The 21,400-nt window shown below is 38.1% G+C and overlaps 1 protein-coding gene across 2 annotated transcripts in view; it reads right to left on the bottom strand.

The window, feature by feature from the left end:
• The window catches only part of LOC145291352 (uncharacterized), a 241,536-nt gene that overhangs the window by 219,493 nt on the left and 643 nt on the right, over positions 1 to 21,400 (bottom strand). The window lies entirely within an intron of this gene.

Raw genomic sequence — 21,400 nt, 5'->3', positions numbered from 1 at the left:
GATTAGTTCATTGTTATAGTTTCATTTTCACAGGTAAATTTTATACCGAGGAACTATTACAGTCGTCCAAGATCGGCCATTTTCAATTTTTTATTTAATTTATTTTTAACATCTTTTAAAGTGTTGTCACAGTTTGAGGCGAGTAATATATCGTCAACCCCAAAAAACAAAATCAACAATTTATTACCTACATTTTTTATGTACATGTATGCGTCTACGGGGCATTGCTTGAATTCCTGTTCTATTAAATAATTATTGAGTGTTAAATTCCAATTGTAAGCATTTTGTCTTAGTCCATATAACGATTTATTCAGTTTCCACACGCAATTTTTATTTTTTATTTCAAATCCCTCTGGAGGGCAAACATAGATTTCACAGTCAATCGGAACATTTAAATAAGCATTTTTTACATCCATTTGATGTATTTTTAAATTGTATTGGGCGGCGAGTTGTAATAAAATTCTAATTGTCATTAAATTTGTTGTTGGTGAAAATGTTGCAAAATATTCCACTCCAGAAATTTGTGAAAAACCTTTTGCAACAAATCTTGCTTTAAAAGTTTCACTGCTAGAAGCTGTGAATTTTTTGGAAACTAACCAGCGCGAAGAAATTATATTTTTATATGTTGGTTTTGCCACTGTTTCGTGTGTGTTATTTTCAGATAAAGCTTTCAATTCGGATATCATAGCTTTTTCCATTCTTGGTAATTTTCTTAATTAATCGCCTCATTATAACTTTTCGGTGTGCTGTTCCACGAATAACAGTAATCCACGGCGTAATCTTTTCAATTTGTAAGAAGTTGGGCCTTTTTCGCTCCCTTATCGGGTATCGACGTGTCTGGTTAATATTTTCGTCAGTAGTTCTATTGTAATTGTCGTCATTATAAATATTTTCATTGTGATCGATTAAGATGATAAGTAATATTTCAAGTTTTTCATCCACTGGATCGCCATTTTTTTAAATTTAATTTATCATTGAATTTTACACATCTAACCATTTTTATGACATTTTGCCTGGAAAGTAGATTAAATATGCTGGACTGTTTTTATCGTAACCTAGGAAAATACCTTTTTCGCTACTTTCGATAAATGCAAAACAATCTGAACGAAATATATGCATTCGGTTCATTTTGGGTTTTACACCGCAAAACGCTTCATACGGTGTTTTGCCTAATCTTCTATTGGAAGATCTATTTCTGATATATGCTGCTGCCCTTAAAGTGTACGTCCATAAACTATGCGCTCATTTCGATTCGCTAAGTAGACATCTTGTCATCTCAAAAAGGGTTCGCCATGCCCTTTCAACGGTGCCATTTTGGAAGGGGAAATACGGCGCAGATTTCTCGGGTTTAATACGGTGGTTAATTAATAGAAGTTCAAAGTCTTTACTAGTAAATTCAGTCCCATTGTCTGAGCGAATACATTTTACTGAACCGTACGGGGTAACATCAGCTAAATATTTATTAGTGGCGAGGATAGTGTCGGATTTGATTTTTAGAAAATAAACTATAATTAAACCTGGATAATTACCAACAAAGTTAAAAATTTACCTTAGATTATTTCTCCCCATCGGGCTGATCGGACCTGCCAAGTCACAGTGCACAAGTGAGAGAATTTTCGTGGCCTTTTTGTCTGGCGTTTAGTTTATATATTTTATCATTTTTCCCTGTGCACACATATCACAATTTGGGAGATCGTCTGAAGGTATTATTTTCATGCCTTCGACTACATTTGGTAATTTTTAATAATTGCTAGAATTTTATGCCAGGTTTCCAAGCCGTGTCATAGTTTTTGAGGGAACCATACATTTACAAATAATATAGTCGGCCATTTTCTTTAATGCCAAATACAGTTCTATTGGGGTATATCAATTTTGACATATTTTGGCCAAACTTTATATTCGTACCTTGTTTAATGGCAGTCTGCAGGGAAATTTGTCTTGCTTAAATGTAGCATTTTTTAGAATACAGTTACAGATTTCACCTTTATTATTTTTAGGGATATTTTAGCATCGCCTATTTTCATTTATTTGACTACCGCCGGCAAGTTCGACAAAATTATTTTGTGGATTAAAGTTTCAATCGAAATTAATAAAATGAGATTTCTTGGTGATAATCTGTGCTGTAGCACCACAGTCTACGAAGAGATTTTTACCGTGTGTGGTATTGTCAAAGTTACATGTGAATAGAAATGTATGCTTTTCCTCAAAGTTCTCAACGTTTTTTACGGAGTTCGTTTTAGAGCGTTTATATCGACATTGGAAACTTTTGTGGTTAGGTCGTCCACAATTATAGCAGATAATTTTATTCTTTTTCTTGGGAAAATTACTTTTAAGGAAAACGTTGCAGTGAGGTGCGTATATTGATGGTGTTTGTTTTCGAGAAGCATTTTTGAACTTCATAATATTTCTGGAGTTATTATTGTCCACGAGCATCCGATTGGTCTCTTCGTAACTGCGCAATGCCACTTTAAATTCACTGAAATTTATGAGTTTGTCTTTTTGCGTTATAACAGTTGTAAATGATTTAAAATCGGCTGGAGGTCTCTTGAGGGTCATTGAGTTATCGCTTATTATTTCACCTGAAAGTTTTAAGGCATTGGCGGTTGTTTCTGTCCTTATAACGTAGTCGGTAATAGTTTCGTCCTCGTTACGTTGCAGAGACATTAGTTCTGTATATAGTGATATAATTCTCGGTTTCCCTTTTGATAAATAATGTTATCTTACTATGTTCAATGCTTTCCTTCCATCATCCAATGCATCTCTTATTATAAGAGACAAACTTCTATCGAATATTGAATCAGTTCTGCAAAAACAGTCGCATTTTATTTCGAGAAATTCGGGGTCGTTAGGATTCTCTGTTGGAGATTGTATCACTGTGTAGTTTCGGAATCCTTAGATACCCCATAAATTTTACCTGCCACAATTCGAATTTAGATTCCGAACCGTCAAAGAAAAGACGAGGCTTGGCCCATAAACTGTTAAGTGTTGAGACATTATGTTGAACAAAGATGGTGGTGAAGACGTAGTGTAGTACGATCCTGAGTGTAATTGCCATTAACAAAGATGGTGGCGAAGAAGCTGTGCTGTTCAGATCAGATCCTGAGTGTAATTGCTATTAACAAAGATGGCGGCGAAGAAGCTGTGCTGTTCAGATCAGATCCTGAGTGTAATTGCCAGTAACAAAGATGGCGGCGAACTGATTGAATCCAAAATTCGACAATTTTTATAGTAACTTTAGAAGCTTTTCATTGGTTGCTCATCATGAATTATAGTTATAAAAACGATCGTCGAAATCATTGTTCTGATACCCCTCATCAGTTCGTCTTTTAAGGCACGTTATTTTCACTGTGCTCTTGTTACTTGTTACTATTGCTGCGTTTGCTGTTGTTGTTGCCGTTATTGTTGTTATCCTGAACGGCATTTTACTGATAACTTTTTTAACCGTATTGGATTATTTTATCCTCGTTATTTTAATGGTTCGGCTATGGCTGCTGCTGCAAGTCAGATGCCTGAAGACTTCACAAAGACTTCAATGGATACGGAAGATGCTGCCCTTAACGATTGGAGTAAGCGTCCAAAAATCATCATTAATGTAGATGAACTTGTGGAAAAAGCAAAGCAATGTATCCATCTCGTGACAGAAAAAGGACTAATAGTCGATCTTCCAAAGCTGGAAGAAATACAAAAACGTACCTTGATCTTCTTCGCCGTAGACAAAAAATCCAAAAAGGTCATTCGAACCTGATATAATTAATACGCTCTTGGCCACCACCGGTCATAGACCACAAAGACTAGTAAAGTGTGGAAGGTATACCACCTGGAGTACCGTCTTTAATTCAGCTCAAGACTGTCTCTCTCTCTTGCCCAAAAAGAAATAATTACCACCAACTATATTCTACGATCTGAATATATGGGTAAACGAAGGACAACAGTGTCTATCTTTCATGTACCCCATCATGTAAACGGAGAACACATAGGTGCCTTTCTGCTGAAATATTGCGAAATTGTATCGGTATCATGCGACGAGTATAATGGGATTTGGTCATTGGACTTCTTACTAGATAGAGAGAAATTCACCAACATTTCCTTTTTTCCTGGAAGTTGGTGAGGAAAAATTACCCATTATCGTAGCAGGAAGGCGCCCCACTTGTTGGCAATGTGGAGAGGTAGGACACCTAACATCTGATTATCCCCCCCCAAAAAAAGGCAACGCCCAACCCCAAAACCAGAATTGGGCAACACTTGGGAATCAACCTTGCCACAAGACCCCCGCCCTATTCCAGAAGAATCTCCAGATGAACGACAGCAAGGCAGATTGTAATCGGGAAGAAAACTCCTCGTCGACTATCCCTGGAGCAGACTAGAGAAGAGGTAATGTTGGAGAAGGAACCTGGCAAAGAAAAGTACGTTGAGATAGTCAACCTGTAGAAAAAACTTGACGCACAAAAAACTTTGAAATCTCCTACCAAACCCCAGACCCCTTCGCCGAAACCAAGCCCCAAACTGAACCGCAACCCTATCACAAAGTCCCCCATAAAAGTCAAAACAACCTCTCCTCCTAAAATGTTTTATTTCCTATTGCCCCTAAAATGCCAAAACTGATTCCTCTAAGCCCAATTAAGAAGTCTTCCACTCGTGCCTCCTCTGTTCCTTCCACGTCAGCCACCTCATATACCAGCCCTCCCCCCCCCCGCATCCCCCGCAAAACACTCACCCTCGACTTCACGCCCAAGGATATCGGAAAAGCCTCTACCTGGAGAATAGATTACACTATTTGCCAAAGGGAAATTTGTAAGATTAGCGACCACCAAATTAACACCTCGGTCTACTTCAGGGGGGGGTCGATTTTAGAAAACTAAGGGACTTCAGGGAGGTGGCAGGCAAGTCAGTTGATGACCTCAGTAATTTCCCTAATGCCAAGAGAGTGCTAACAGTTATTAGGAAAAGGGAGGAGGCAAAAGACCTATGGAAAATGCTAGATGAAGCCAATAAATTGTTTAATCTAGTATTGCCCCTAGCAATCTTCAAGGACATCGACATTAAGAATTTACAGAAGTGTTGTGTTGGAAGGGTCTCCATCAAAATGCATCCCTCCCTGTATAGGATAGCGAAACTAACCTATCCAACACATGTCGGCAGTATCTCTCGTGATGGACTAATCGACACTCAGATGGGTACGTATCCCCTCACGAGAGCCATCGGCACGCTTACGTCCGCGATGTTCGTTTCTGGTTCTCAACCCTAAGGCACAATCATGAATCTCAAGCTTCCTAGCGTGATTGTCCGAGGGTTAGGGGCCGACTCGCGAAAATGGTGCTTGAGTTTGGACCCGCAGCACTTCGGAGTGGATATTTGTTGCGTGCAGGAAACCCACCTTTTTCCTGGTGACCGGTTATCTTAGCGGGAGACTGGAACGCGGTCCTGGATCCCGAGTTAGATCGATTTGGGTTACCTTCTAGAGGTACTAACAGTGATCGGGATGCATTTTATTTCATGAGTTTGTGGATAAGTTCGATCTGATCGACAAATTCCAAAGTGAAAATCTCCGTGACTTAGTGTAGACTTGGACAAGTAGACGTGACTCCGGTCCAATACAGCTATCGAACTATATCGGCCGGTTTTTAGTTAGGCGAGTCGACGTAGGAGTATTGAATTGTCCAAGCTTCCACAATATAGTTTACTTGGATCACAGACTTGTTCGTGTTCGGGTAAACTTAGATAGACCTAAGCATAGATTAGCCAGTTATTGGAAGCTCAACACGTCATTGCTCGATGTGGAAGGCTTCCGTGACGGGCTATTATTAACCCTGCAGCGGGAATTGACGAGGGCTATCATTGGGAATAAGTGGTTGGTAAAAATTAAGGAAGCTATTAGGTCCTTTTCTGCCAACTTTGACAAAAGACTCAACCTAGGGCAGTGGAAGCGACGCTAGAGTCTAGATTAGATCGGGAGGTGGAGGGGGGGATAGTGCTAACGTTAATATAATTAAGGCTCAGCTTGCCTCCCTTACTGAAAAGGAGCACCAAGCTTTAGTGATTAGGGCTAGGTTAAAAAAAATGCCCCAGGAAGCAACAAACATGGCCGCTGAACTGCGTGCAGAGGAGTTTCGGCAAGCTGCTGATAGGCACATCGCTCGTGTCACATTGCAGTACCGTGACCGCAAACCAGGGTGTGCTGGAGGCGTTTAGATCTCATTTCCAGGAGCTTTTTTTCATGGAACCCGGTCTGTCTTTAGAACAGTTCAACACCTATTTGGCTGACTTTTCTCGTCTTTCGACGACCGAAGCGACTAGGTGCAAAGGTGGCATAACGGAGGATGAAGCCATTAAAGTCTTAAAGCGGGTCGGCCTTAATAAATCGCCGAGGATGGATTGTCTGCCCTACGAAGTGTATTTGAGGTTGTTGGACATCTTTGTCCCCTTGCTGGCCGTTTTATTTAACTCATGGTTTAGGAACGGCTCAATCCCCAAGTACTTTACCAAAACAAAAATGGTGGAAATGGGTTAGATAATTATCGATAATTAACGATGCGTAACGCTGAGTTAAAGATTTTGGTCAAGATTCTCGCAAATCGTCTGCAGCTTGTCCTGTCTCGTCTTATTAGGCCCGAGCCAACGTGTGCCGTGAAGGGCAAGACAATCCAGAATAACTTGCACACGATACGCTTGATGATAGAAAAAGTCGATATTGAGGCCGCGCTGATCAATTTAGATCAGTCCAAAGCCTTCGATAGGGTTGACGATCTGTACTTGGGGACGGTTTGTCGGCGGCCAGTTTTGGTCCACAATTTTGCTTGTGAGTTCATCTTCTATATGCTAACCCCGCGGTGATGATAGAAGTGAATGGGAAGAGAACGAGACTCTTCTGTTTGTCACGTTCAATTCGTCAAGGGTGCCCGTTATCACCCATGCTGTATGTGCTTACGGTCGAGCATTTTTTGCGCAGGGTAAAGGTGAATCGGGTCCTACACGGAATTGTTTTGACAGGTGCGGATGCCCAGGTTAAGTACTACGCCTACACCGACGACGTAACTGTGCTTGTAACGAGAAATGCTGAGATTAGTGTACTCGGTGTAGAAATCAGATTGTATGAAACGGTAACAGGGGCTTAAATTAACTACAAATCTTCGGGTTTGCGTATCGGTGCCTGGAGGGAGTATGCCCCTTCAGGGGCCCTTTAGTTGGAGCGACGGGCCTTGCAAGATATTCGCCGTCTGGTTTTGTCCTAACCTCCAGCTGGAGAAAAAGTTGTCGGAGGTTCTGAAAGCGGTATGGTCCGCAGCCGCGCTGTGGATCAGTAGAAACCTTTCATTAAAGGGAGAGCGGAGGTGTGTAATACCCACATCTATCCAATCTTCATTTATCGTCTATCAGTGCATCCAATCCCGTCAGATACACTGCTTTATTTGCAGAGGGATCTTTTCAACTTTTTATGGCTTGGAAAGGCCCCTATGGTCTGTCGCGATATCTGCTATCTCCATCCTTTTGAAGGTAGTCTAGGTATGCCAAACGTGGAGATTCGCCTCCACACACTACGGCTCTACTATCTAGATCGATTGTGCACACAAAGTAGGGGAACGGTGGCCTCTTGATGAAGGACACCAAGAAAGACTTTCCGGCTTGAGAGGGGTCCACGAGTCCGAGGGGGAGGCACACAGGTTGCCCCGAGGTGAATGCCCCTTCTATCCAAGTGCCGCCACGCACTGAAGTTTCTCTTAAGAGTGAAGGAAAGCCTCTCTAACGCTCTGCTGTTGTCCCGAAAGGCATTATATCGGGTTTTAGTGAGGGGATCCGTAAGGGATGTTATCGGTGAGGGGCTCTCTTTGACGAAGGGGCAGCTCCGCTCAATCTGGCCTTGGGCGCTTGGGTCGGGATGTCTCACTAACGATGAGGCCTCCCTGGCCTGGCTGGTAATTCGAAATGCTCTCTGGGTCGGTAAGAGACTTTACTCAGCTGGCTTGGCGGGTTCAACTATTTGTAAACGGTGCGGCGATGAGGTCGAGACTTTATATCACGCCTTCGTTTATTGTCGCATCGTGGTGCCGTTGATTGAGTTTGTTACAGGTCTCGTGGTTCGCATACTGAATCTATCGTCATTAACTTTGGTTCTTATCAACGTCTGTAGCAATTGGGCACCGTCAACGGATAGGCTTCGAACAGAATTGTGTTTGAACTTGCTAGCAGTTATGAGAGGTGTTATTTGGAACACACGAATCAGAGTGGTCTATGGACCTGAGGACTTCGCCCGCCTCGACCTTATACGAATCTTCCATTATCATTTGAAAGTTCGTATCAAGGCCGAGATTTAGACTCTCTTCTTCAGACTTTGTTTAAAGGTAGGTGTCAGTTGCGCGTGTGTGTCGGGTGAGAGAAGCAAGTCTTGACTGGTTCTTGGATGTGCCTTAGAAAAAAGAATTTTGAGTAGCAGAAACGACGTCAGCTCTGACTCGTTTTTTTAGTCCAGAGTAGGTCACGTTTTAGACTAGAGTAGGACCACTTTTGTAGGCCTTTGTGTTCGTAACCTTGCTAGTGTGTGATAGTGATCATTAGGCCCCGTTTTTACTTTGTCCAGTTTTTTTTTTATTTTTAGTCCCATTCCCCTCCACAATTAGGTGACAGATCACTTGATTCACCAGCGATGCGGGTTCCCTTTCGAAGTTTTCATAAGAGGTGTTGATAATAAAGCGTTCGGGTCCGCATCATCCTATCTCGACTGGCGAATCAACGTATCTGCTACAGTTCTTTGTTACTAACATTGTACATAATTTATTTTTATATTATATAATAAAATTTTATATCCCTACCCCCTTTTTCTTATGGGTTTTAATTATGTTACCATAGTATGATGTTCTTATGGCGAGTGTGGAAGGATTTATACGCTGATGGATGTGCAGTATGAATGTGGTATTGTGGTGAAAGTAGGAACTAGTTAGGTTAGATTAGTATTAGTCAGCAGAGACCGTTCCCTCCCCCTCCCCATGCTCGGCCTTGTGCCAAATTTTTCTTTTAAATTGTTTTTTGTAACTTTTTAAACGAGAATAAATATCTACCCCCCCATTAGGAGTCAAAACATTTCACAGTTAGGAGTCTTGACTGTTGTACAGGCGGTCGGGTTTCAATCCTGGCTTGTGGTAGTTGCCTGTCTAGCCGCACTGATGAGCTGTGAAACAGCGAAACAGTACTGTATGTGAATGACTATATATATATATATATATATATATATATATATATATATATATATATATATATATATCATGCACCGACAGTTTCACATCGCAGTGTGACTAAAAAGACAACTGCCTTGAGCGAACGTCGAAATTCTAGTAAACAGTTGATGTGTTTATGCATCCGTCAGTCAGTCACGGGCTATAGGGCGAAATCTTAATGTTTACATGAACAATGTAAATTGATGGAAAGTGCTCTATTTGTTAATACGAAAAGCTTTGAATCTTTTTTTAATAGTAGTTGGCAATCTCACTTTTCACAGTGATTAGTACAGAAGGAGAGGAGCCAAGAGTGGTGTGTGTATCACATAAGTTCAGAAACGTACACTAGTGCTTCATTTGGTTTACTGTTCTCATTTTGAATGTTATACACATAACGTTTCGACCCTCTGTAGAGAACGTATTGCTGAATCCGGGAATAAAACTTCGACCGAGGAAATTTATTTAATCTACGCTGTGCAACAGATAAAACTCTAAAGTAATAATCAAGTCAAATTGACAATCTTTTGGGGATTAATGTTCGGGTGATACTAAGAATACAATTCCGAATTACTTAAAATTTCCTTTTTTTTAAAGTTTTGACTGTGGGAAAAAGGGGATGCTTCCACATGTATTAAAAAAGGGTTTTGTTTTATATTTCGTAGAGATTCTCGAGTTCGACAAGAAGGTCGGAGGTTGCACTGACCGAAATGTTGTGAAAAAAAAACTTTAAGATGAGAACAGCAGTCCGAACAATCCAAATTACAATCTATCTTGCTTGCTGATTAAAAAAAAACGATCTGTTTAATAAGTGGTCCTGTATCAAATGTGCATGAGATAGAATCTCTACAAGCTGGAAAGCAATTGCACACATTGATTGCGATGGTAAAATGTGTAGAAAGAGAGATAACATGACCGACTGTTTCACACACACACATACATACACACACACACACACACACACACACACACACATATATATATATATATATATATATATATATATATATATATAGTCAACAACATACAGTACTGTTTCGCTATACCAAGGTTAAACGTATTCAAGAGAAAAGACTCATGAATTAAAACGAGGTTATCAAGAGTGCTCAATGAAAACAGCCAAATATAATCTTTTTTTTTTATTTATATAGATAAATATTACATAGTCGCTACACCGAACATGCTTATGCCTCTGACAATTGGTTGGCAAGATCAAAGAGTCCTCGTCAGACGGCGTAATATAGCTTATACCACTGAAGACGACTGGTTTTCAAATAGCTACAGGGTAACCAAAAAACGGGCCCCAACTCTAATTAGCCCCCGTTTCTTAGTGTTTTATCCGAACGAAATTAAACTTTGGTCATAACTAGTTTATTATATTCAAAACATCACATCAAAACACAAGGGTCTTTGGCCTTTTTTTCTCCGTTCTATAGCATATGTTCTAGATGGCTTCCATTTAGCTCCGTGCATTTCTTGAGGCGCAGCACGAAGTTGTCCATGACGTTCTTACAGACCGAATTGGTAATGGCTCTCATCCCCTCCCTGATGGCTTCCTTGAGTTCCGTGGTGGTTCTGGGTTTTCCTGCGTAAACCCTCTCCTTAAGATAGCCACAAAGAAAAAAATCTGGTGGGGGGCTTAGGTCTGGGCTATGGGGTGCCCACTCAAAATCAGTTTTGAGACTGATCACTCGGCCTCTTTCAGCCAATCTCGGGACAGGTTTGAGGTGTGAGAACTTTCTCCTGATGGAACTAGAACTTGCTCATGAGGGACGGTTAGATGGTCTGGAGCTCACTCTTGAAGGTTTTGAGGACCTCCAAATACCGCTCCTTGGTGACTGTCACTGCTGCGCCAGGTTCTTCGATGAAGATTGGCCCGATGATGCCTCTCGCCGAGATTGCAGCCCACAACGTGCACTTACAGAGCGTTTCCGACTCTGATGGAGAGACTCTCTCACTCTTTCGACCAGCTCGGCTGTTCGCTCCTTGTGACGTCCCAAGTGGCTTGGACGGTTCTCTCTGGCAGCGTTGAGGTTCTCCATGGTCCCATACTTCTCGAAGTGGTCCATCCAGTTCTGAATTCTGCTTTAGGATGGAGCCTTTTTCACATTCGAAATGACGCATGAACCTGTCCTGGGTTTTCTTAACGAGCCTGTCTTGTAGTAAACTTTAACACAGTGTATTCTTTGTCCCAGCTCCCACTGGGAACTTGGTGTACTCACGGCTGTTCATTCTGCCATGTCCTGTAAAATAAGGGAATCGGTGAATAAACAATGTAGATATCACATAAAGTGTACACTGGGCCCGGTTTTTTTGTCACCCTGTATTCAGTCGCCTTCATTGGCACATGCTATATCACGCCTGACGAGGACTTTTGGTTCTTGCCAACTAATTGTCCAAAACATTAGCATGTTCAGTGTAGCGGCTATTTGTCTTTACCTGCCTAGTTGCACTGATGATCTGTGATACAACGAAACAGTAACATATGTGACTGACTATATAGTATACAGGGCGACCCCCCAAAAAACGGGCACAAATCTAATTAGGCACCGTTCCTTAGTGTTTTGTCCGAATGAAATGAAAATTTGGTCATAACTATTTTATTATATAAAAAAACATCACATCAAAACACTAAGGTCTTTGGCCTATTTTTCCTCCGTTGACTGTAAAATACCCAGAAAAACAATTGAATGTCCTCTGTTTTTTTTTGGGGGGGGGCACCCTATATATATATGATGCATATTTACTCAGATACGCGTGTTTAAGCATACACGTATAGATAATATTGTTATTGAAGCGTAAGGAATTACTGTGATAGGGGACAGATTTATAAGCAGGCAACGTGAATAGAGATTTGAGAAGCCAGATTTTTGTTCATGTTTCATTTCTGAATGTTGTTATGATCAGTGAAGTGTGTGTGAACTGCAGAGGCATGCTGTCCAAAAAGAAAAGAAGTTTCGAAAATATGTGGGGACTAGTAAAGTGGTCGGGGTAGGATTTTACAGCTGGTTTTATGGGTTGGAACATTTTTACCTTAGGATGTATAACTACATTAGATTAATCGGAGTATATTCAATAAAAATGCTTATAAAACAGCACAGGGGTGCGATAGGGCCAAGAACTTGGTAGACTATATCGGACATATTAGGCTAGAAATTCCTTTGTGAACCTTGTCCAAAGGGGGAAAGACTAGTGCTTGGTGCAAGCTTACACAATTTAAAAATAAAACAAGTTACTGTGTGTATTAAGTAAAATACATTCCCGTCTTCTCTTTCGCTCCCTCTGTTTTTGTAGCTGTCTGTATATATGTATCTCTACCTCTCTCTCATCTCCCTCTCATATGAGACCCTCAAAATCATATGGTAGTTATATACTAATATATTTCCTATATATGATACTGTGTGATTCTGGGTTGGAATGTAGGATTGAAAAGTCAGAGAGGTAAATGACGAACGCTGACCCTGCAAAAAACTTTTCCACAGCCGGTCGGCATTTCCCAGTAGAGGTGCCTCATGCGATATGCAATACATTAACTTTTCTTTAAAAGAGAATACAAACGCACAGGACCAGCATCATATCACAATCAACAGGGAACAGGACATTAGAAGAATTGTCTAGACTCTGTTAATTTGGGTGATGAGGGAAAAATAGTACTGACAGTACTATATATATATATATATATAAATATATATATATATATATATATATTTTGGTTCGTTTGAAATTGATAATATTTCTACATTACTAATTTATTTGAAGTTTTCAGACAATCCATCTTTAAAGTCGAGGGATGTTTCTATGTTATTAAAATAAATTAACATCGCCAATTATAAAAATATTAAATAAAATAAAAATATTTTTCGTAAGCCCATACTGCGGACCTTTTTTTGTTGATAGAATTGAACTTCCGTTTCAATTCATTTCATACACCACGATTTTTTTTTTACATGGAGTTCACCACTTATCAAGGCCCAATGGCCACTCAGGGATAAGGGTTATTGTGTGTACAGTAATCAAAGGGATAGTGTAGCAATAGTATTGGAGAATTGGTAAGGTGTCATTACTTAGGGGGTGCGGTTCATCAGGAATTTGTTTATGTTGTACTTGAAGACATCAAGGTTGAAGTCGGGAGGGAAACAGGCAAGCGGAACAGAGTTCCACAGGCGTGCAGTTCTAAGAAAGAAGCTTTGTTCATGGTATCTACGTTTTTATTTAGGCACAGATAGGAAGTGGGGAAAATTATTGACGGTGGTTTCAGCTAGTCGGGTGTTTTTTTAGAAAGATTGGCGAGGGGGGACCAGAGAATGGAGCTCAGATGAGCACCTGCCATGGAAATAACGATAGAACAATGACATGCGCGCTACGTCTCTTCTGTGGGAAAGAGGTTGCAGGGTAGAGAAAAGAGCATCCCCCACCAAGCAAGGGAGTCTATTCTGTACTCCGTCAAGGCAGGATAGGCTGTTTTTTGTAGCCCCCGCCCAGATGTGACAGCAGTACTCCATCTTTGGACGTACTTGGCTCTAATATAGATAGAGAATTGCATCATTAGTGAGATATCTTCTGGAGCGGTAGAAGGATCCCACCATTTTCCCAGCGACCTTGGCCAAAGACTTGATGTATGTGTTCCATTTAAGATCAGGTGTAAAGGTCAAACCCAGGAGCTTATCAAATCCTGGGGCCTCCCTTAGACGAGAGCCATCCATTTCAATTGATGCCAGATGGGGATCAGAGCGTTTATGATGTAGAGATAGGAGCTTTTGTAGCACATGATAAGGTAAAGCCGTAATAATTACCCACTAGTATGGCATCGAGAGGCCCCACCAGAATCCATTCACCAAATGGCAATACAGCAGCCCCAGTACTTTGCACCTATCAAGGACAGCCTCCTTAGTGGTTATTCCAAGGTTCGGGTCCCTGACTATCAGGCGGTTAACGTCAGCCCAGATGAAAACGTTTACCTCCAGCACCCTTACTAGTGACATGGCCGCAAGGATAGACATAGAGACAGAAAATTTCCGACATCTCAGACTACTGTTCACGAAGTACTACCAACCTGATGAGATGAATTAGATTTCATTTTCTGTTTACTCGATAAGTAAAAATTAAATTCTCTATTTAAAAAATTTTAATTAATTTTTTATCTTCCAAACATTTTAATTAAAAAATGTTTTTCTTTATTATATCAGGCAAAAAAAAGTTGCTCGCTTGCGTTTTGAGTTGAAGCATAAAAGTTGAAGTCGAAGTTGTTATTTTTTTTTGTTTTTTTTTTTTGTTGTTTTTTTAAACAGTTGTTTCGATATAAGAAAATATGAACTTTTTATTATTAAGACTATAAATAGTTAGGTGAAATTACAGGGTTTTTTCGAAGAAAATTTACGGATTGGTAACGTGCTTAAATAATAAATCGGTGCTAATGCACTTACTGATCCGCGCTATTTTTTTAAAATCGTATTTCCACGTTTAATTAAAGTTTTATGTTTTTAGGTAAAAACACCCTCCTCTCCCCATGTTAAGAATGGCTTTTTAAATAATAACGTTATTATCTCAGCACGTATTAATAAGTGCATGAGTACCGAGTAATGTTTTTTTCTTATTTTTAAGAAAACCTTTTTTAACAAAATTGAAAGTACACTTTTTTCTTTTTTTTTTAAACAGAAGTTGTTTTTACATAAGAAAATATGAATGATTTTTCTTTATTAAAGAAATTTGGTACTCATGCACTTATTGATCAGTGCTGAAATAATAAGATATTATGTAAAAAGCCATTTCAACGTGGGGAGGGTGTTTCGTACCTATTCTGTACTTTAACCTTACAATTGAATAAAAAAGGTACATTTTTAGATTAGGTCCACCTCCACAATTTTCTTTTAAATGACGGCTTTTGTAGGTTTGCGACTATGCTTATTGCGGAAACCCCATTGAAATTTTGCAGAAATAAGTAGTTATCGAGATATAAAAGTTGTATAGTGTATTGTAATCTCTGATGGCCATCTTTTTTACGCACGTGTCATAAACAAATCTACGCGCGTAACAACAATGGCTGCCAAAGAATACAATGTATAAAACAACTATTTATATCTCGATAACTACTTATTTCTGCAAATTTCAATGCGATTTCCGTATTCAGCACAGTCGAAAACTTATAAAAGTCGTCATTTAAAAGAAAATTGTGGAGGTGGACCTAATCTAAAAAAATACCAAAAAACATTAAACTTATAAATACGATTTAAAAAAATAAAGCGGATCAGTGAGAGCATTAGCACCCATTTAGCGACTAACGTGACCTTATGTCCAAATAAGCTCCGGTTACAATGTTGAACGCGCCGTTCACATTTTTTTTCAAGTTAAATTCAACTTTCACAATATCTTTTTTATTTTTTTTATAATTTCACAATATCTTTTTTAATAAAATAAAATAAAAATATTAGGTGCTCCTACAGAAAGTGATCCGTGCTGAAATAATAACATTATTTTAAAAAAAACATTCTTAATATGGGAAGGGAAGGGTGTTTTGTACCTATTCTGTATTTTAACCTTACGATTGAATAAAAAATATATCGTAAAACTTTAATTAAACTTGGAAATACTATTTAAATATAGCGCGGATCATTAAGTGCATTAGCACCAGAAATTGTTAGGTGAAATACAGAAAAGTTTCTACCAAGAAAACCGTTATTTTTTTCAGCCATTCTTACCAAAGGGAGGGGATGGTGTTTTGTCACTATTCTGTGCTTTCAACTAACAATTTATTAAAAAAACAAAACAAAAGGTAAGTTTTTACATTAGGTCCACCTCCACAATTTTTAACATGGGTAGTTTGGGGGTGTTTATTCTGAAAGCCGTTCTCAACATGAGGAGAATGTTGGTATTTATTCCAAAAGCCAAAAAGTGGTTAGGCATGGGTGTTGTTTATTCCAAAAGCCGTTCTTAATATGGGGAGCTTGGGAGTGTTTATTCATCGCCGCCAGGGAATTATAGTGCATAGTACAGGTCTTTCTATCTCAAAAACTATTTGCCTCTGCAAATTTTAAATGAGATTTTCTTATTCAGCATAGTCGAAAATTGTGGAGGTGGAAAAAAAATACCCCCCCCAAAAAAAAGATACTGTGAAATTTAAATTTTAGCGCGGTACCAAAAATAAAATTAGACAGAAAAATACCTCCTTTGGGTTTCTACTTGCACAAAGACTTGAAAAAGTTGTCAACAAAAACAAATATATAACTAGTAAATGTTTTCAAAGGCAAGATCAATTACTTTTTTACCTAATTGGAAAATTTTTAGTGTTTTTATTGGGTTTGTACTACTGTACATATAGATTCGAAAAAGTTGTAAAAAAATAAATGTATAACAAATATTATCAAAGGCAAGATATGTTACTTTATTACTAAAATGGATAATTTTAGTTTTTTTAATGCAAAATGTTTATTCGGCTCGAAAAACACAGCGTTTACTACTATATTTGAAAATTACAAATGGCGGCAGACTGTGTTAAACACGTTAAGTTTGGGAAAATGAGTTAAAACTAAAAAACTATACAAAATACTGATAAAAACCACCGAATACATGTCTGCCTATGTCACCCTAACATATATTGAGTGAGTTCCTGACAGTATTTTGTATAGTTTTTTTAGTTTTAACTAATTTTCCCAAACTTAACGTGTTCAACACAGTCTGCCGTCATTTGTATTTTTCAAATATACAGATAAACACTACATGTTTTCGAACCGATTAAACATTTTACACTAAATAAAAACACAAAAATCTTATCCAGTTAGGTAGAAAAGTAACTTATCTTGCCTTTGATAATATTTACTTGTTATATTTATTTTTCGACAAATTTTTCGTTTCTGTGTTTAGTAATACAAACCCATTTTATTTACTGTAACGTTTAGTCGGCTCGAAAAACAGTGTTTACCAGTGTATTTGAAAAATACAAATGGTGGCGGACACTGTTGATGATGTTAAGTTTTGGAAAATGATTTAAAACTAAAAAAACTATGCAAAATACTGTGAGAAACCCACCGAATATGTCAGCCTATGTCACAATAACATATAATCAGTGGGTGTCTGACACTGTTTTGTATAGTTTTTTAGTTTTTAACTGATTTTCTCAAACTTAACGTATTCAACAGAGTCCGCAACCATTTGTCTTTTTCAAATACATCGATAAACACTGAGTTTTGCGAGCCGATTAAACATTTTACATTAAATAAAAACACTAAAAAGTTATCCAGTTAGGTAAAAATATAATTTACCTTACCTTTTCTTTCATTTGTTTCTTTTGAATCTGTGTATAGTAACCCCCCTCTCCCAAATATTAATTAAAAACTCACATTTTTTAATACAATAAAAAAAAATTATTTAGCGTTTCAACGGCTTAATCCACTGAATGTTGATCGAGCCCAAGCCATGATTGATGGTAACTCCCGAGGATCCGGATCCAATTCTGCAAGAGTACCATTTTTTACATTTTGGCTTTTTTGTTTTTTTTACTTTTTGGTGTGGATTGCTCTACTAAGAATATAAGGAACATGCATTTTTTTCTTTTTATTAGAATTTTCCATTACACCAAATTGAGCCATGGCAACGCGTGGCAGGGTACAGCTATTATATATATATATATATATATATATATATATATATATATATATATATATATATATATATGAGTGTGTGTGTATATATCTGCGTGTGTGTGTGTGTTCACCCAGTCACAAAGGTCCACATTTAAAGATCTGCATTCTAAAAACGACTTATGTGTCTGATGTTGCCCTAGTGAGAGACTTATTAAGGTGCGATTGCTATTTTATTTTTATTTTATGTTCGTTTTTCCCTTCATTTTTATATTTTTTTATTTTTCGTTTTGTCATTTTAGGGAGGGTAAATGCAAAATGAATATAAGATAAAGTCTTTCCGTATAAACAATGTGCTACAAAAAGACCTATACGGCTACATTGTTTTGAGTGACAGAAACACTTGTGCTAAATGATTAAAGTTTTTTTGTTTTTTTTAAACTAATATACAAGTCTACACAACGGAATCAAGTGCATGTGTATATGTGCGTGTGTATATGTGTGTGTGCGTGTGTGTGTGAGTGTGGGTGCGTGTGCATGCGTGTGTGTGTGTGTGTGTGTGTGTGTGTGTGTGTGTGTGTGTGTGTGTGTGTGTGTGTGATTCTAGGGTTCCTGGTTCCCACCCGAATTCATGAAACGATGCCACAACTAGATTATTACTACTCGATGTACACTAACGCAAATAATTTATCAAATTCTAATCACTTTTCAGCACTTGTTCAATCAGATATACATACATATAACGAGCGTGATATTTTGATTGTAAAAATTATCAAAGCTTTGATCAATTATACCGAATGATAAATTTGATAACTCTTGCATTCTCTATCTTACACTATATATATATATATATATATATATATATATATATATATATATATATATATATATATTATGCATACTTACTCATATACGTGTTTTTAAGCATGCATGTAGAGCCAACGTGTAGAAAAATAGATATATTGTTATGCATAGATGTAAATACTTTACATAGATCAGTTTCAAGTCTTCATTTCTCTTCTTCCTATATATATATATATATATATATATATATATATATATATATATATATATATATATTTACAGATATTTTTACGCTGAATAATAATAATAATAATAATAATAATAATAATAATAATAATAATAATAATAATAATAATAATAATAATTTTTAATCAGAGTTTATGGAAAACACCCGATCTCATCAGAGAGGTCACTGACTACGGCTGGTGCGAAAATACAAAATGAGTTATAATAATGATGGAATTGGACGTGGAGTACTGAAAATCTGGGGAAACTTGTTGTAACTCAGATTCCAGGGAAACTCACCACTTTTTATCAATGATAAATAAGTGTGAGAATTCGCAGTGAGCTAATGATAATTACAATAATGAGGCTCACTTACAAGTTTGAAACATCAGTAGCGTAAATATGATAATCACGTATGCGTGTGTGCTGTCTGTGTGTGTTGAAAATACAAAAAAAAAACGACATAAAGTGTGCGTGCGTGCGTTTCTGTGTGTGTGTGCGTGCGTTTGTGTGTGTGTGTGTGTGTGTGTGTGTGTGTGTGTGTGTGTGTGTGTGTGTGTGTGTGTGTGTGTGTGTGTGTGTGTGTGTGTGGATGCTTAGAGCTTTGCCGAATCGGGAAAAGAAAGAAAATCGCACACCTGAGCGTTGATGAGTGTTACTGTTTTCAGTAGAAAAAATACTTTTTTTTTTTTTTGCTCTCCGACGGGAGTTAGCCCTACCCCTTCAAAAGATATTGGGAGAGGAGGGAGAAAGAGATAGAGAGACGGATGGGGCAACGGTAACTAAAATGTGAAAAGGAGAGAACGAAACGCGGGGAGGAAGGAGGGGACGGAGCAAGCCATGAGTAAAAGGGCCAGATGTAAGACAATACGAAAGTGTCGCCCTATGGGAGGAGTCGGGTGTCAATTCCACGCGGGACGTCATTACAAAAGAAATATATATATATATATATATATATATATATATATATATATATATATATATATATATATATATATATATATATATAAGACGAAGAGAATGACATGCACACATGCGGTCATCTACAGACGGTATAATCCGCTGTATCACTGTTCTTCAGTGTGGCTAGATATACAATTGTTTCACATTGATATTGAAACCCGGGCGCCTTTTCGATAATGAGCCAGATTGGAATGCGTGAGAAGAGAGAGAGAAAAGGAGAGAGAAAGAGAGGGAGCAAGCGAATGAGTTAATGTGTATGTGACAGGACTTGGCTGGGACAGAAAGGGTATATTTCCCTCCCTCCCTGCTATAAATGAAAAGGAAATGTTAACGAAATATACAAACGAGATGAATGGTTAACTGCTATAATAGGGGCGAAGTGTAGTCACCTATCTACGCATGCGTGTGTATATGCGCACGTGTGTCCGAGTTGGATTGTATATGTGCGTGGCCCTGTGACAAGTGAAGAAAGAAAGAGGTGCTATGCCCCGATTTATTTGTCTCCCCACGAGGGAAGAGTGACGCACAAATCGGTCTTTTATGTAGGGGAAAATGTCCAGCTTCCTAGATTTGTACCAACTGGATTCGAACAAAAAATATAATACGTCTACGTCAGGCTAGAAGAGAAAAAAAAATCACAAATCAAGAAAAGGTTAAGTAAGCGTAGTATCAGAACAGATACTACACTTTCTTCTTAGTTAAAAAGCCAAGGCTGTTGCGTGCCGCTATATTTACTTCATGGACGGCAGATTTTAATATGGAGAAAAACCAAGCGGTCTAAAAAAAGGGGGAATTCTGCATTTGAACGAAAACAGAAATTTCCTCAGTTTAAAAGGGTCTCTTCGCCGAACGGAAATCGAGGGCACAACAGATAAAACACCTCGATCAGAAGTGGCGTGTCCTAGGAGAGAAAAGCAGGGAACATAAAAATATTTTTTTCTCTTACAAAAAATTATGAGGTATTAAAAATGACTGTAAGTTGAGAAGCAAGTTTGCATTAACGAACTTGGTACACGAAACAGAAAGCTAACGATCGATCGATGATGCAAGTTTAAACATTTTTAAATAACAGTAAAATAAAACACGTATTTGCGTAAAAATGATTTCCGGGAAAGTAAGAAAAAGTTTGTTTGTTTGGTTGTTTTTTTTGGGGGGGGGGTTGTTTTTTGTTTTTTTGCTTTGTTTTGTTTGTTTTTTGTTTTTTCGAATTTGGGAAATGGAAAAAGAACGGCAGAAAATTAAAAGTTTTTAGAAAAGAAAGTCGGGAACAAAACTTGTGGTAAACATAAAAAATGAATACAATACAATCCTAGATAAAAGAAAGTAGAAATAACGCCTGACATAGGACGACCGAAGTAAAGAGAAAGAGAGGAAGACGTAAAAGGACATAGAGAAAGAAGAAGATAGAAAGTAAGGAAGGGCGTCCAACGAAATAAAGGAAAAAGAAAATACGAAGACGGAAGAACATAGAACGAAATAGGAAAGAAATGGAAACAAAAAAGAAGGAACAAATGTAGACCAAAACAAAATAAAAACAAGAGGATGAAGAGTGAAAGAAAGAAAAAGATTAAAGGAAGAAAGAAAATAGAACGGGTGACGATTGAAGAAATGAAAGAAAGAAGAAAAAAACGT

Source organism: Euprymna scolopes, chromosome 12 (assembly GCF_053919585.1).
Source record: "Euprymna scolopes isolate OS-2025 chromosome 12, ASM5391958v1, whole genome shotgun sequence".
In the NCBI taxonomy this organism is placed as follows: Eukaryota; Metazoa; Mollusca; class Cephalopoda; order Sepiida; family Sepiolidae; genus Euprymna; species Euprymna scolopes.
Note: the sequence above shows the minus strand (reverse complement) of the source record. Positions and strands in the feature narration are given on the sequence as shown.